Below are 17,490 nucleotides of genomic sequence, written 5' to 3'. Positions count from 1 at the left end.
ACCATTGAGATTTCATCCCCAGTATGGTCGCCACTATGTTAGCGTTCGAATTTGCCTCAGGTTGAGGAAGACAAAACTCGAGGCCACATCAAACCACGCTCAACCTCGTAGCTAGCCCTACGAGGACAGGAGAGGGCTCTCTCCGGTCAATCTCGGCAAAAGGTAATCAAAGGGGCTGAGATGACCAATAAGGAATACTGATCTTAGGCTAGATATTAAGTGCAGAGGTTTAAAGGTGATTTTTTTGGATTTTTGTCGAATCAAAGGGAAAAGCAATTTTGGGTGCGGGGATGAGACACAGTTTCTGCAGAGGTCTGATTGGAGCAAGGTAGGCAATTGTTTTGATGCTTTTAAAGTGATGAGGTGAATAGATCAGACAGTTGAGGAGCTAAGGAGAGCAAGCAAGCACAAGGGTTCTCTTTAAACTGAAGAAAACATGGAAAATTAAACAAATTTAAAGGCAGAGCATGGCAAATTTATGGATTCTACCTTAACACTTCATTTGTTCAATTGCAGAAGATGAGAGAAGGAAAATGATACACATAACAAACTTAAAAGTACTGAAAGAAGCACATCATCAAGACATAAAGCCACAAGAATTCGAAATAGTGCTGCAAATCCCTGGTCTTCCCTTTGCTAAAATGCTGAAGTAAAATGTACAATAAAGTCTCAGAGCCTCTTCCCAAAGAGTCCAACCATGAAAATGACTAAGAAAATACATAATATAGGCAAGCTAACACATTCCCTTGCCTCTAGGGGTCGAGCTCATCATCCTAGGAGCTGTTTCAACCAATTCTAAACAAAGCACTATAATCTAGGCAGTCAAAACAACTTGCCTCTATAAGCTAGGAAACCAATTCATTCATTAAATGTTTGCTATTTTATGAATGAATCATCTAGAATAGGTAAATAAGTGTCAAGTCAACATAAAATTACATTACTTATGTCAAGGAGGGTGAAAAATCCCATCACAAGTCAAAACTGGTCAAAACTGGGCGAATTCTTGAGCTGGAAGGTGCAAAATGTGCAAAAACTCCTGATGCATAGCGCGCCTGAGCCCTACGCGTAGCGCGCCTTTCCACCTACTTTTGGGGCACTTCTCGGCATCCAAATTGAGCTTAGGTTGGCTTGTTGGAAAGCCCCAGATGTCTACTTTCCAACCCAAGTGGAATTTTCCAATTTGATGTCCATTTGCCCCTCCAAAAGTGCATTCTCCCAAGGCTGCTACCTGTGTGTCCAAAAAGGGGCAGTGAGGTCATTTTTTGCATGTTTTTTGACCTTTTGGGGACCCAAACCTTGATGAAATGCCTTGGCAGTGGCTGAGCAGATGTATTTCATCATGAAAAATCCAAAAATGCAAACCTTTCGTGATTTGGACCTCCCAATCTTCAGGGTAGCGCACGGCGCGCTACGCGTTGAGCCCAAAAACCTGTTTTTTACATAAAAATTTCAAAATTGACAAAATTTTCCCCAAATTTCTTGAAATTTGGGCTGGGTGTCCCCAATCAAGTACTATGTTCAGTCAAAGAGGCTTCGGCCAAAATTTGGAGTGGATCGGGCCTTTTCCGCCGTTTTAGTGCCTTTCTCAATCGCCTCTTAAGGATCTTAATTTTCGCTTTGCAAACATGAATGCGGGCCCAGTAATGATTCTTCATGTGACAAAGCAAGTCTTTGTCTCTATTGGCTTTCGCCAACAACCCCTCCAAGTGTCGGTTGACCTTCTCAAGTACAAATTGCCGCGCAACAGGTGTCAAATCACCCGGTCTTTTACGGGCTAACCTACGGTCTTTACGGATTCGTTGCAGCTCTATAAGTGTGTGCTCGTCCTCTAACTATTTATTGCACTGCTCTAGATACCTGATATATGAAGCTGTCTCATCATGACTAGTAACAAAACCTGATGGCTCACCTGAAGGCCTCTCCTCATGCTTGGGTTTCTTGCCCTTATCTGTACCTGCGGTGCTGCTGTCGAAAGCGAGGCCCCTTCCACACGAGGTGGAGATAACACTCATTGTGCTGAAGAAGTCAACGAGACCCCTTCCACCCCGGGTGGAGATAGTACTTGTCGTGTAGATGCAAATAAGGCCCTATGTCCTCGCTGATATGTCACACATGCTGGAGTGCTGACATGATCTATCTCAGGAATATCAAACTGATGTGAAGTCCCTCCCTCGTCATGAACAATCTCAGGAGGTGGCTGTGGCACTGTGAAAAGGTCACGAGAAGTAAAATCTTCCCAAGTAATGCCCTGCTGTGCCAACTGATGCATCACTATGATTTTGATCAATGCATAATGATAGATGCTTTTATGTTGATGTGCTGGGCTCTTCCTTTATACTAAAGGCACCATCCTCTCTATGTTGCGACACATGAAAAATGGAATGTTCATCATACGTATCCTTGTAAAATGCATCAATAAACGGACATGGTACGTGTAGAGACGTGAGAATCTGCCCTCGTAACTGAAATATCGAATGATGAGTTTCATCAATGGTGCATACTCATCCCTTAGGAATCTGAAAGGAAAAACTGCAGTCAAGTGTCTTACACATCCGGGCTTAATATATGGCTCATAGTGAAATCTGTCTAACTGCTGGCGTTTACTCCATTCCTCCCCTACATTTGGTATCCCAGTGGCCTGCGCAATAGTCTCAGGTGACAAGGTGAAATTCACCCCGGCAAGGTTTACATGACCATCCTGTAAATGTAGAACAAATAAACAGACTAGTTCCCGATGATGTTGGATTTGTGAGATCCGCTCACAGTATTCAAAACATGATAGATACCGAAAACAGTCCATTGCAAGTGGACAAGCTTGCAATTGAGCCAAAGAGGTAGGCTCCTCCCTGACATGCCGACCACCGTTGCCACCTTTGTGATACCTCCTTGGCACACTTACCTCTGGTGTAGAATCACTATCATAATCCTGCTCATAAGCTGACTCGGTCTCTGACATGTTATATATGCTGATATACAACTGTGTGCAAAATTTGATTGTAGACTTTTGCTTTTTCTCAAAATGCTGTGACCAAGGGGACACAAATATACAAGGGAAATGTTAGGAAAGGGGAAACATTAGGGAAATGGGGACAATGGAAATAAAACAAGGAATTTAGGGAAGGGAAGGGACATGAAGATCTTGAAGTTTTAGGGTTTGGGATGAGGTAGGGTAGGAAAATGTGTTTGTATTAGAAGGGAGGGGTTAAGATTTGAGGGAGAATAGTGTAGGGTTTTATGAGGAATTATTGGGGAAAATATTGATGAATATAGGGGATGGGGAATCAAAAGGAAATAGGAAAATGAGAACCTTGGTTAACATTTATTTTTGAAACCCTACAGCAATCTTGGCATTTAAATTCTTACAGCAAATTAATGGACAAGGAGGGTTTTTATACTTGGTTTTCCATAGCAAATATATCATAATCTTTTACATAAACCGTCCAAAAACCAAGAACAAGCCGTGAATGTAAGCCTACCTATGATTTGATGCTTGAGAAGAGGCATTTTAGTGTTTTCTGGCCAAGTTTCTGGGCATACACTTCAACGCGTAGTGCACATCACCCAACACGCCGCGCACTCCTGATGCGTAGCACCCGTGCAAAATTACACTGAAAATTTCAGCCTGATGCGTAGCGCGCCACTGATGCGTAGCGTGCCCAACCTGATGCATAGCGCGCCCTGGAAACTGCCCGATTTGCCCTCAAATTCACAAAATCGCCTTAACACAATGCTCTTTGCTTTTGGAATGTAGAATGGGTTGCAAATGAGGAGAAATATCTTCATATAGACTCCTTGTTGATTTTTGTTTAACCTAAAACCCATTTTCTTATGTTTGGCTGTTGACACTTTTTGATAATTAATAGGCTTTGACCTTTTTGATTTCCCCTTTAAAATTGGTTGAAATAATGATTTTCTCTGATATTTTTTTGCAGGAATAGCTTTGATATGCTTTGGCAAAGGAGACCAAGGCTGCACTTGAACGATTGAAGAACTGAAAATTTTGACAATTTTTTACAAAAATGAGATGGCGACTTATCTTCAAAACAGAGTTTTGAAGAGAAGTCCTAATTCAGTTGTACAATGATGAAAATTATTGAAGTGATGATCTATCAAAGTCATCCCTCTGGCCTGCTGGTCTTCTAAGACTTTTCAAGACAAAATTGACTCAACCCTAGACCTAAGACCTAAAAATTTAAAACATGATTGTAAATGACCTTTGAAGACTTATTTTAATAAACAGGCCTGAACTCGCAGTGCCAAGCACGAGGGGAATGAATGACACAACCCACTCCATCAGAGTTATGGCATGCCTAACGAAATGCAACTGATCAAAACTGGTGGGACACCTAATCATGAAATGCAAAAGAGCTTTGATCTCTGATGGAGGGATAACTAGACCGACTCTAACACCTGGAAAGGAAGCAAGTTTCAAATTTTCACCTTGAGGATCCAATGTTATGCCACCTGGGACACATCTGTGTTCCTTCAAGTAAGCATGCCAGGATGATTTGGGGGGCGCACTACAGTCGAGTCGTTGGACATTTCGGAGTAGAGAAAATATTGGCAGTATTGCAGAAGTGTTTTTATTGGCTGAAACTTCGTCAGGATGTTGGGAAGTACATTAGATCTTGCACCGCCTGTGCCATTGCCAAATCAACCATCAAGAAGAAAGGCTTGATTAATCCTCTACCTACTCCTAGCAGGCCTTGGGAATTTGTCTCCATGGATTACATGTCGGGCCTTCCTTGTATTAAGCATGAAAATGATTGCATTTTTGTGGTTGTTGACAGATTCTCTAATATCGTCATCATGGCGGCATGGAAGAAGAGTATCATAGCAAATGCCACTTCTAAGCTCTTCTTTGAGCGAGTGTGGGTACACTTTAGGATCCCACAGTCCATTGTCTCAGATCGAGACAATATATTCCTAAGTGAATTTTGGTCAAGTCTTTGATCGATGTTGGATACAAAACTTACTAATTCCACGACTTTCCATCCCCAAACTAATGGCCAAACAGAGGTTGTCAACAGGATTATCGTACACATTCTGCACATGTACAACTCGAAGCATCAACTCATGTGGGATGAAATTATCCCTGATGTCAAACACAGCTACAACAGAGCTCTCCATAGCTCAACAGGCCACAGACCCTTTCAGGTAGGGCTAGGATTTCATCCATTATGCCCCATTGATGTGGCCATACCATTTCCAACCACTCAGGTAGATTCGACTCACGTTGAGTCTAAATCCGAAAGGGCTAACAGCTTCATTGAGCACATTCAACACATCCGCTAATAGGTCCATGATATTTTGGACAGAGCCAATGCTAAGTACAAGCAATGCCATAATCAACATCGAGTGTTGCACAAGTTCCAGGTGGGTGACAATGTTTGGCGACATTTGTAGAAGCAGCACCTTGTTGGACCCCTCCGCGAGCTTCGCCCGCTCCGATATGGGTCATACACCATCACCATGGTCATCAATGATTATGCCTTCAAGCTCAACATCCCATCGTTCCTTGGTCTGTACCCAGTGTTCAATGTAGATCACCTTCAACCATACTTTCCACCATTGTTGGACACCTCTGACATTGTAAAACAACTCACACCAACAGAGCTCAACCCGGATTGCATGGAACATGTCATAACTCATCAGATCATGGACACATAGATCAAGAACACTCACCAATAGAGGATACAATTATATTGAGTTGTCAAAGAAATCCAACTCCTCCACCAGGGAAAGTGGTTCATGAGGGACCAGGTTCAACAAAAATTTCCTCACCTCATGGAGGCTCTACACGCAATGGGGACCATTTCTTCTTAAGGGGGGAGGAATGATCTAGGTGGATATTGGTGGCCACCCACCTATTCCACCTAGACCCCCCAGTCAGTTTCATTTGTTTCTTTGTTCATTTTAGCATTTACTATTTTTAGCATTTTTTTAGGTCCTGAACTTCTGGAGTAGTTTTGACCCCCTAAATGGCATCTTTTTTGGGGTCCACGGCAAGCCCATTGTCATAGGCAGGAGCTTGTGGCGAAACCTATAGTACTCAACAACAAGGTATCGAATGCGCCAAACGGAGATAATATGACCCAGTTACGACCCCCGAAAGTTGGCTGCCTAACTAACCTCAACGAGACCGACAAACTCTTGGTCTTACATCTCCGGGGGTTAAGGTTTTGGATGTTTATGGTTTTCTCATGTTTTCAATAATAAATAGACCCTTAAGCCTCATTGTAACAAAGTTCAAAGGCATGTAGCTGCCATATCTCTTCTCAAAGACAAGCTACCATCGCGTGAGCTATCTTATTTCCATTTTGTTTGTAAGCATAGTTCAATATTTTTCAATTAATTAAATGAAGATTTTTTGTATTTCGTCTTTGTTTCTATGATTATATATGTAAGTTGTTGCATTCCTATTTAAGTTCGGATCAATATGCATTAGGTTTATGTACATGTATTTTGATGTTATGGTTACATACATAACAGATGATGAATGCACATGTGTTAGATAGTCAAGAATGATGGTAATCTATGGTTGTATGCATTGTTATTCTTGTTTTATGTTAGATAACTTGATGATTAGGGTTATTTCATTGAGATCTTGATGTTGTAATTTGGATTGGTCATATGCATGATGGTTATGTTCATTTTATTGAAGATCTTGATGTTATATGTATTGTGTTAACCTGGTTTGATCTATGCAGATGGTTATGGTTGTGATATTCAGGGATGAGTCAACATATTTGTGATATGGTGTCATACTAATATAAATTGATTGTACATATGTGATTGTTATGCATGAACTACAAATGCTTATGAGCTTATGGTGTGAACATGTTAGTTAGTTACTATTATGGATATCATGATTTATGTTTGAGTTGATATGTTGTGAATTTGTATCATGCTAACCTAGATTGATTTTGCAGACAAGATAGCCTCCCCTTAAATACACTAAGATATGAGTTTTCTTATGTAGTATATTGGGTGGTTCATTGTTGATTATGTCGTCTATTTGGTGTTTGAGTGTTTGGTGCCTATTATGTCATCTAGTTGATTTATCTGACATGGTGCATTCATAGCTTGCTTCAATCTTTGATTAATTGCATGATATGAGTATGATTCTATACGGATGCATGAAGAAATGATGTTGTTTTAAGATGATTGCACTAATACATATGTGTCGAGACAATTGATATGTACTTGCGTTTAAGTAGGTGATAGTTGTAGCATTATGTCTAATGACTATGAGTTGACTATGGATTATGACATGATTGTTAGTCTTGCTAAATGTTGATTTCAAATTGATAGATATGATTGTATTGATATTTGGAATATGTGGTTGACAAGAGTGAATAGTTGAAGGAATCATGATTGTATTAGCTTGAGAAGGTAATAGTTGATGTGTTTATATCACTATTAGTCAGGTGATGTGACACTGCATAGTAGCACTCAATTGCAGCAAGGAAAAGGTCAAAGAAAGTAATTGGGCAAGAATTCATTTCGCTATGTTTCGAAACCCTAATTCGAAATGAATGATTTCTTTGCATACAGGAAGTATTCTTAACCTTAATCTTGTCTAACATTATGTGGATACATGTTATATTCTAGAACATGTACTTGACAGGTATATTAGCTAGTCTTTAGTTACAGGTGGATTTGTAAAAGGATTGAATTCCCTTGAGAGATGGCATGGATGTGTTTAGTTGCAACCAACATGCTTGACACAACAACATGAGGTAGGTGGTGTACTGTTTTGTTTATTTATGCACTAACAATTATGTGCTAGTGATATCATGATGCAGGGAGTTGCATGGCAAAAGAGGTTTCCATGAAATCTCAAAGAAGGCTTAGGTCGAGCTTTCCTTCGGAACCATGGTGATTGAGTCATGGTGTCTGTTGTTAATATTGTGATTTTGGTGTTTTGTGATTGTTGTGCTTGATTTGCGATTTATATTATGTCTGGTGCATATCTATGCCACTTTGTTGCAGTGTTGTATTGCTTTTGGAATTCATGGTATTCTTTTTGTTGTTTTTGTTCTTGTCTTTTATTGTTTTGAGTCTTGGGAATTGGTTGGGAAAGAGGAAAGTTGATGGGGCTTGGGGAGCTCTGTGTGGTACCCAACAGGTAATGTAAGACATAGATGAAGCTCAGTGGATGAGTAAGCATAGCAGAAGGTAAGACTATAAAAATCGGTTTGATTGGCTGGGTCCATTATGGTAAAAGGAAGGTGGCAGTAAAGTTGTGAGAAACGTAACCAAAAAGGTAAAGAAAATGGATATGAGGTGTTAGATGCCTTGGCTGTGTTGGGAATGAGCATTCTTAATGTTGCGCATGTGTTGCATGAATAAAGGAAGTTCCCTTAAACCTTGACCTTGATATATGGTAATTATGTTATGATCATGATTATGCTGATGTTTATATATGCATACATGTAGGTATGTATGTATGTCATGTTTGACAGGGTCGTCATGGATCATGATTATTAATGCTAACATTTATGTGTATATATATGTATGTATGCATATTGTTGTCTGACAGGATCGTGATTTTTTTTGCTAATGTTTACATATATGTATGTATGTATCCATGTATCTATGTCACTGTCTGACAGATCATCAAGAATCGTTCTTGTGGTGGAATGATTGTTTATGCAGGCAAATGACATGAATAAGTTCCTTGCTATGTGGAATCAAGTGCAAAGAGTAGTCATGACAAATATATGAGGTTAGTATCATGTGAATATGAATTTATATTGTATGCTTGTATTATGCCTATGCTTATGTTATGGACATGTTATACCAAGGGATACATCAGCAAGGTGAAAGCAATGTGGTTTGCAACATGCTAGGATAAGCATGGATAAGACACTGGGAGTAAGGTTTCTTGGTAAGGACACTGTGGTTTTGGATTTGTGGTACTACTATTGTGCATTTGTTGTATATGTTTTACATGTTGCATCTATTATGTGTGCACATGCGGTGTTGTGTATATATAGTGTGTGTACATGTTGTTTATGCAATGTTATGTACAAGATGGTATAGATAATGTTGTGTGAATATTGCATATGGTGTTTTGTGCATGATTGGATATGCAATGTTGTGTATAGATGATGTTATGTACATGTTAGATATGCAGTGCTATGTACAGGGGGTGTTGCTTGCATGTTTTACCTGTGGCTCTATGTATATATGGTGTTGTGTGCATAATTGTACAAGTGGTGTTGTGTGCATGTGGTGTTGTGTACATCTTGTACAAGTGGCACTGTGTGTAGGTGGTGATGTGTACATGTCGTGCATGTGGCATTTTGTACATGTGGTGTCGCGTACCTATCGTGCAAGTGGTACTGTGTACATGTGGTATTGTGTACATCTTGTACGATGGTGTAGTGTACATGTGGCATTATGTACACATTGTATAGATGGTGTCATGTATATGTGATGTTGTGCACACATTGTGCAAGTGGTGCTTTGTGCATGTGGTACTAGTGTACATGTGGGATTGAGTGCATGTCATACATGATGTGTTGCGGGCATGCGATACTATGTATGTGCATTGTGTAGTCATGGTATCGTGACATATGCATTCATTGTGTTGCACTATATATACGTATTTGTGTTGTGTTGTACACCGGGTGTAGGTGTATGTGTTGTATGTCATGTGTAGGTGAATGTATTGCATGTTGTTGTATGTAGTGTATGATTGTATATGTGTGATGCTCACTATGTACATGCACATGGTTTAGGAGAAGGAATTGGGTGTTTTTCTAGTGTGGAAACTGATCTGGAGTGCATATAGAATAAAGACAAAGGTAGAAGCTAAGGATTAATGAAAGGATAAATATCAGCATTTTATTTAAGTTTTATTATGCATGTGATTTATGATTCTAGTTTATAATGATTACATGTAACCTATGATTCTGATTTATGATTTTGATCTACGATGGTTGTGTTTTGAGCTAATCTGAGGTGATATGTTTATACATGATGATTTGGTCAAAGATGCTAGTTGATTTGTTGTGACAGGAAGTAAACTGATTGCAAGTGTACCTTATTGACAAGCTACTAATGAGTTTTGATGTGAATTTATTTCAATTTATTTTAAATCTAATGGAAGTTATTTTCTTGGTACAAGAAAGCATGAGAAGCTCAGTTCAGTGGTTGAAACTGACGACAAGCATTAGAAACAGCAACAAAAGAAATTGGAAAATGCTACAGTTTGTTGGTAAAGTATTTAGGAGAAGAGCTGTTGTGAGACACTTGTACACAATAATGTCCATTGATTTCCATGAGCATCCTACGACTGGTATGATGGTTTTGAGGCAAGGATATGCCTTGGTTTTTGTATATTCCAATGCGAGGAATCCTTGCCAAGGGATGGACTGCCCGGGATGGGGGTGCCGGCTGAACTTGGAAGGTGAGTGACTGCATGGAAGGGATTGACCAGATTTCCCAAGGGACTATGTAGTAGAGAAGGGAAGGTTGGGAATAGATTTTTTTTTGGTCATTGGAATTTCCAAATGGAAATTAGATGCACATTGGGAGTGTGTCCTGGAATAATGAGTCAGTAACTGTTCACTGAGAGGACAAGTGGCATAAGATTATAGCGCTAGACATTGGATGCAGATTTGACTTCGCAGTGGATTCTAGACTTCCTAGGAAGGAGGTGAATCCTAGTGTTACTTTGAGGGTGGAGGTGTGATCCTCTGGATTCCCTTGTTGATTGATATGGGCATCGTATCCTTTTATTTGTTGGTTTAGCAAATGTGCATGTGTGTATATGTGGTTATTGTAAATAATGTATTGAGATGTGTTATAAATCTCCAATACGCAGTATGGTTTTTATCTAGTCATGTTGTCATGATGTTTTTCTTTTGAGTGAGTCATTCATTATAAATATTGAAACAAACTATGTTATAAAGCTCCATGAGTAGTATGTTTTGTTTTCAGTAGTCTTGTTGGTTATAGGTGTCATTGAACACTGAGGACGGTGTTCCCCCAAGGGAGAGGGTTCTGTAATAGTCCTCGTGAAAATCTCATGTTAAAATATATAAGACCACGGTCAAAAGGATATGTATTCCAAGATGAATGTTGGGTAGGACATCCTGGTGTTGGTGTTCATTCGGTTGTTTATGGCTAAGGAAATTGGAAAAGGAAATGGCTAAGGCTTTGGAAAGGCATGAGGCATTTATTGGCATTTTATTTATGAAAATAATGAAAAATAGGAGAAAAGGAAGGTGAAAAGTCACAGGTTGCATGTGAGGAGGAAATTGAACGAAAATATTTGAATATGAAGAAATAAAGTCTGCATTGATAAAAAGGCTTCTGAAGATCAGTGGGCACGCTGGATCAGTTCAGTTTTGGAGCTCTCTTCTATTCTCTCTCTCTCTCTCTCTCATACCCTTGGAGACTTAGAGTTTCTTGGAGCACTTTGGCATTGGAGCAGGAAAGGAAAAGAAGGCAAGAGGAAGCAAAGATCAAGTAGGGAAACGCAGGATGAAGTAGCTATAGCAGGATTCGTTGTAGGTATTGATTTGCATGTGTATTTTCCTTGCTGGATTTGGGATGCATGGTATTTCATGTGGTTCTTTTCTATAATGTAATTGGTTTTTCCAAGTGTGATGGTGTTCTTTATCCTAACCTTGCCATTTCCTGATAGCCTTGATGAGATGGGTTCCCGTACTTCGGTTGATGTGGGATGGCCAGATGGATTCAAAGTTGAGTGGGGTGCATCTCCAAAATGACAAACACATGGCCTAGTGGTCCCCTAACTAGACTGTGGATCATGGTAAAGCCACTGGCCTAGTAACCCCTAAGCTAGAATGTGGGTTGTGGTAAATTTAGGATTATGTTCCTTGGTGGGCCTAGGAATCCTAGCTGGTGAATGGCACGATATATGGTAAGCCAAGAGGTGGATTCCTCTCCGTTTGGCCTAGTAGTCCTAGGATGGATGTATGGTAAAGCTTGGAGAGTGTGTCTTGGTGTAGGGCCTAGTGATCCTTGGATCACACTATGGATTATTGTAAAGCTTGAGAGACTAGGAGGTACTCAAATTCCTCATGGTGTAGGTGAAGAACTCCAGTGACATCATGAGTGTTTAGTTCTCTTTGGTTTGTTCTATGAGTCCCAATTCATGCTTGGAATATGGCATGGCGGTGATTGGATGAAGAGAGACTTGGCTTAGCCAATATATGGTCTAGTGGAACGTGGTAGTCCCATCTTCGGTTGGTTTATTTCATTCATTAATGAGACATTCATTCCCTTGGTTTACATGTGTAAATGTACTGATTTATATGTGGATTTTATGCATGATATAATCATGGTATTTATGTTTTTTTTTTTTCTAAATAAAATTACTCTATTAACATTAAAGGGGTAAAATTACATCTTGACCGAAGTAAAAAACAACTGCCCTGAAGGAGAGGTAGAGAATATCAGAAACACTGCCCATGACAAAGAACTTAGTCGAGAACCAGTTATCAAATCCCACACAGGGGAACAAGTGTTGACCTTCTTGATATTACAGAACTTATAGAAATTCACAAAAACTTGCAGAGATGAACCCACGAATCAGCTTGAACAAAAATTTTCCCACTATTATGGGCTGCATGACATGAAACAAAAGCAACAGAGAGCGAGCTAATCATCAGGAGGCTCTTCCACAATTCTGCACCAACCAAAATCAGGTAGATCCCTTGCACAAGCAGCTTCAGTTTCAGAAGGACCAGGATCCGTCAGCACCATCACCACATCAAGAGCATTGTGAGCTTGAACCTCCGAAGCCTGCAAAGAGAACAGATTCGGCGCAGAGACAGAGCCAGGGACCTCCTGATGTGAGCTAGACTCTCCCACCTGGGCTTCCTCATGAAAGAACACCGAAATGTGAGCTGTAATCCTTGGACGATTCAGAGAGCAATTGAAGGTGAAAATCACAGAGCCAAATGAGGGAGAAGACGTGGAGTCTGGAGAATGGGGCTCAGGGTAATGGCTGGGTAGATGAAGACGCCCTCTCCCACTGCGAGTGCGAGGGTAATGGCTGACTATGAATTCACTAGAGAGGGAGGGAGAATGGGAGGACGGGCTGGATGGCGCAAGCCGAGGAGTACCCCTGTGGCACCTCATTTTGTGGCGAAGACGGGGCATAGAGAAAACAGCAATGGCGCTATGAAAAACAGGCCAGGCAACCACGATGAACAAGCATGGGTGAATCAAATAGTCATCCAAACGAGGGCCAGAGGCCCTAGAGAGAAGCCAGGGAATTGACAGAGGCATCTCCTCACGATTACCAGAGCCTAGCTCTAGCTTAGTTGCCCCTTTCAATCCGCTAGAGCTAGCACCATACAGACCCTAACCAGACTGATAAAACAACAAAGGCTCCATAGCAATCCCATGGCTGAGCCTAAATTTATCTCCCTCAGTCCTCACTTGAATAGCACCCACCATTACTATGGCATTGAAGAGAGCCGAGGTTCGGTGCAGTCCAGAAGGTGCGGAGGTGATAGACATATCGGAGGACAGGCTGGGAGGATCAGAGCTGCTTGAGGTGAAGCCAGGGAACCCTGCGATCCCCAAATGCCAAGGTTCTTCCTTCGTCTGGAAATTATCTATGCGGTACAAGGCAGGTAGGTGTCGTCCCACCTCACCCCACCCCAGTCCCATCTCGTTAACACCCTGGTATGGCACCCGCATCCAGGGGAGCTGCATCCTTTTGGACCAGAATTTTGCATTCTTGTTCTTGATCATGATTTTGAATTATGTCTAGAGCTCCAGTGAGAAGAGAATGCCCATTTTCCACTCCCAGGTTGGCCAGTAGGTCAACGACCTTGTTGCCTTCTCGCTTAACATGATTGAATATGATTGCTTGGTTGGTGTTGAGCAATTTTTCTATGGCATCCAGTTTGGCTTCAAGTCTCCAACTGTTGGCAATTTTATGCGCATGAGCCCCATTGAGAAGTTGGTTGGCCAAGTTGATGAGGATTAGGGAGTCACCTTCTATCTCCAGAGGATGGAAGCCATGTTGCTGGGAAAGGAGTATTCCTTGCCAGAGACCCTCCAGCTCAGCTGAGTTATTCGTGTCCCATCCAATGGTGCCAAAGTAAATTAGGAGTGGCAAACCCTTATGATCTTTGAAAATGCCTCCAAATCCAACTTTGTCGGGGTTGCCCTTAGATGCTCCATCAAAGTTGAGTTTGAAACTATGCCTTGGAGGGGGGGACCAGAAGTGCTTTCTGATGTTTATGCTTTCTGAAGGTCTGTGAGTGGGAGTTCCTTGAGGGAGTTGTATGTTCCAGTTTTCCCAAATGGCTGCCTCATTTGCCAGCGTGGGAAAGTCATTCGGAAGCCAAGATTGAAGCGCCAAGGTCTCTTTCAGATTGAGACAGAAGTTGCCCCAAATGATTTCTAAAGGAGTGCTTTGGTCTTTGAAAATACGCTTGTTCCTTTCTTTCCATATTGTCCATAGGAGAAGGCCAGGTATTATTCTCCATAATTGGTTGAGAAGTGCGCTTTTATAAGGGCTTTGGTGCCAATGGCGAATGGAGTTGATAATATCCTCGGACACTCGACATTTTCTTTGGCAACGGAAGCTGGCCTTCTCCCACAGTTGGTTGGCCAAAGTACATGAGTCCAAGAGATGTTGAAGCGATTCCTCCTAAGAATGACAATTGGGACAAATGGAGGGCCCATGAATGTTTCTTTTCCTTAAATTGTCCCAAGTTAGGATTTTCCGGTGCCCAGTGAGCCAGAGAAATAAGGATACTTTGGGCCAAATACTCGGAGCCCAGATTCTTCCCCAGATAGGATCGAGAGGCATTGAGTCTTTGCATATAATTTTGTATGCCTCTTTGGTGGTGAAGGAGCCTCTAGGGGTATATCCCCATCTCAAGATATCTTTGCCTTCAGAATATCTAATGTGACATTTTTGGAGCTCACTCTCCAAGACCTCTTTAGTCTGGTTATCTGCATTTCTGATCAGCTTGTCGATCTGCTTCTGTTGTCTGTACCCTTGTTCTGTCTCCAGAATCCACTGTTTCTTAACGAATTCCTTTTGTTTCTCCTCCCATTCTTGGCAAGGAGGTGGGCTGAGGATGCTGTTGAGCTTTGGGAGCTAATTCCAGGCGTCCATCTAGAACCGGGCAGTGCTACCATTTGTAATTTCCCAAAAGTTGTGTTGTTGGATCAACAAGAAGTGTTGTCTAGCAGCATTCCAAATTAGCGATCCTTTTTCAATAGGAGTGAATCTAATAAGCTCCTCCACTGGTCTGTGATTGGCGTATTTGGCTGTCCAGATGGCTGCCCAAGGCTTATTGGGCGTAGAGAGCCATTGCCACCATATTTTTGCGCCCATGATTTCATTACTATGATTAGGATCTCGCAGACCTATGCCCCCTTTTTCTTTTGGCTTGCATGCTGTGGTCCATTTGACTAGGGCCCATTTGCGATTTGTGCCAGATGCACCCCAGAGAAAATTGCGTTGTAGAGCTCTGATTTTTTTAAGGACCCATTTAGGCGCTGCCAGGATTGAGAAGAGATAGAGAGGCATTGCCTGAAGCACAACTTTGATTAGCACTAATCTACTAGCTATGTTCAGAGTTCTGTGAGTCCATAAAGTGAGACGAGATTCAAGTTTCTCAAGGAGCATACGCCAGGAGGCGTGCTTGATTGCAGAGTCTATAAGGGGGGCACCCAGGTATTTGGAAGGCAGGGAGGCTATGGAGAAGCCGAGAATGCAGGCAATAGCATGTTGAGTAATAGGAGGGGTGTGAAAAAAGAAAATCTGTGATTTTGCCTTATTTATGCTTGTTCCTGAAGCATCAGAGAAATCATTCAAGAGGGATTTAAAGATGGAGGCTTCCTGAACAGAACGGTACCCGAAAAGCATGTTGTCATCAACGAATTGTTGATGAGTGATGGCTGGAGAATTGTGAATGGATATTCCTTTGAGATGCTGGGAGAGAAGGGCTTGCTTGATATGGCGACCCAGACCTTCAGCCATTAGAACGAAAAGGAATGGGGATAGGGGATCTCCTTGCCTGATGCCTCTGGAGGGATTGAAAGGTCGAGAGGGAATGCCATTTATGAGGATTGAGAAGAAGGTTGTAGAAATTAAACTCTGAATCCAGCGAACCCACATTGGTGAGAAACCAAAGGCATTTAACATTTTTTGAATATAAGTCCAACTTAACTTATCAAAAGCTTTGGAAAGGTCAATCTTGAGAATCATACCTGCCTGTTTGGTGTTCTTGAGGGAGTGTATGATCTCATGAGTGAGGATAATGCCGTCCAAGATTTGTCATCCTTCAACGTATCCAGATTGTTCAGGCGATATGAGCAAGGGCAGAAGCGGCTTCAACCTGTTGGCAATGACTTTAGATATAACCTTGTATATGACATTGCAAAGAGCAATAGGGCGAAATTTGTCCGGAGTGAGGGTGCTCTCTTCTTTGGGTATGAGGGCGATAAAAGTTGAATTAAGAGAGGGCAGCAGCCAATGAAGAGTGCGCGATTCCTCCACCACTTGCCACACTTCCTCTTTTATAAGATCCCAGAAAGAGTGGAAGAAAGTAGTGGTGAAGCCATCCGGACCAGGAGCTTTGCCCTCCTTAAGCTGGTTCATAGCCAGATCCACCTCCTGAGGCGTTATAGGTCGAAGAAGGAGATGGTTGTGTTCTTCTGTGATAATTTTTGGCACATTTTGAGTGATCTTTTCTATAGCTGGTCGTCTATCAATTTGGGGTTCTTGAAGGACCTCCTGGAAGTGACTGATGAGTTCCTGTTCAATCTCTGCATGGTTTTCCACTCTTTCCCCTCCTTGCTTTTGTATGAAAGAGATGGTATTGTGCATTCTTCTTTGAATTGTAGTTCTGTGGAAGAATTTAGTGTTCCTTTCGCCTTCTTTCAGCCATCGAATCCTAGATTTCTGCTTCCAAAGAATTTCTTCCTGCTTTCTCCTCTCCTCCAATTGATTGTGAATGTGCCTTTCCAGTTCCAAAGTCCCGTCCTTGTATCCCTCTGTGATTATCTGTTGCTGGAGATCTCTCATTTCTTTGTTTAGATCTTGTTGAGCCTTAAAGATGTTGCCAAAAGTCTCTTGATTCCAGCGTTTGATTTGGGCTTTCAGGAATTTGAGTTTCTGTTGAAACTGGAACATTTTTTATCCTTCTGGCGCTGGGAAGTTGTTCCAAGTGGATCTGATGAGATCGTTGAAGGCGGGATGGGAGAGCCAAAATGCCTCGAATCGGAATGGACGTCTGGTTGAGTTGCCTGGCCTTTGCCATTGGAGAGAGATCGGCCAATGGTCGGAGCCAGAATATGGAAGAATAGATGCTGAGAGGTCGCCGCCGAGATGCACTGCGTTATCAGAGATGAGGAATCTATCGAGTTTTGAAGCAATTTGTTGCTGCCCAGCCCTCCGATTGCTCCAAGTGTGCATTCCATTGGATGATTTCATATCTATTAACAAGTTGTTTTGGATAAATTCTTTGAAGT

This window comes from Pinus tabuliformis, chromosome 3_2 (genome assembly GCF_031772625.1).
Source record: "Pinus tabuliformis cultivar Carrire ecotype Pingquan chromosome 3_2, CPIR1, whole genome shotgun sequence".
NCBI classification, from domain to species: Eukaryota; Viridiplantae; Streptophyta; class Pinopsida; order Pinales; family Pinaceae; genus Pinus; species Pinus tabuliformis.
The sequence above is the reverse complement of the archived record's forward strand: the minus strand, read 5'-3'. Positions refer to the sequence as shown.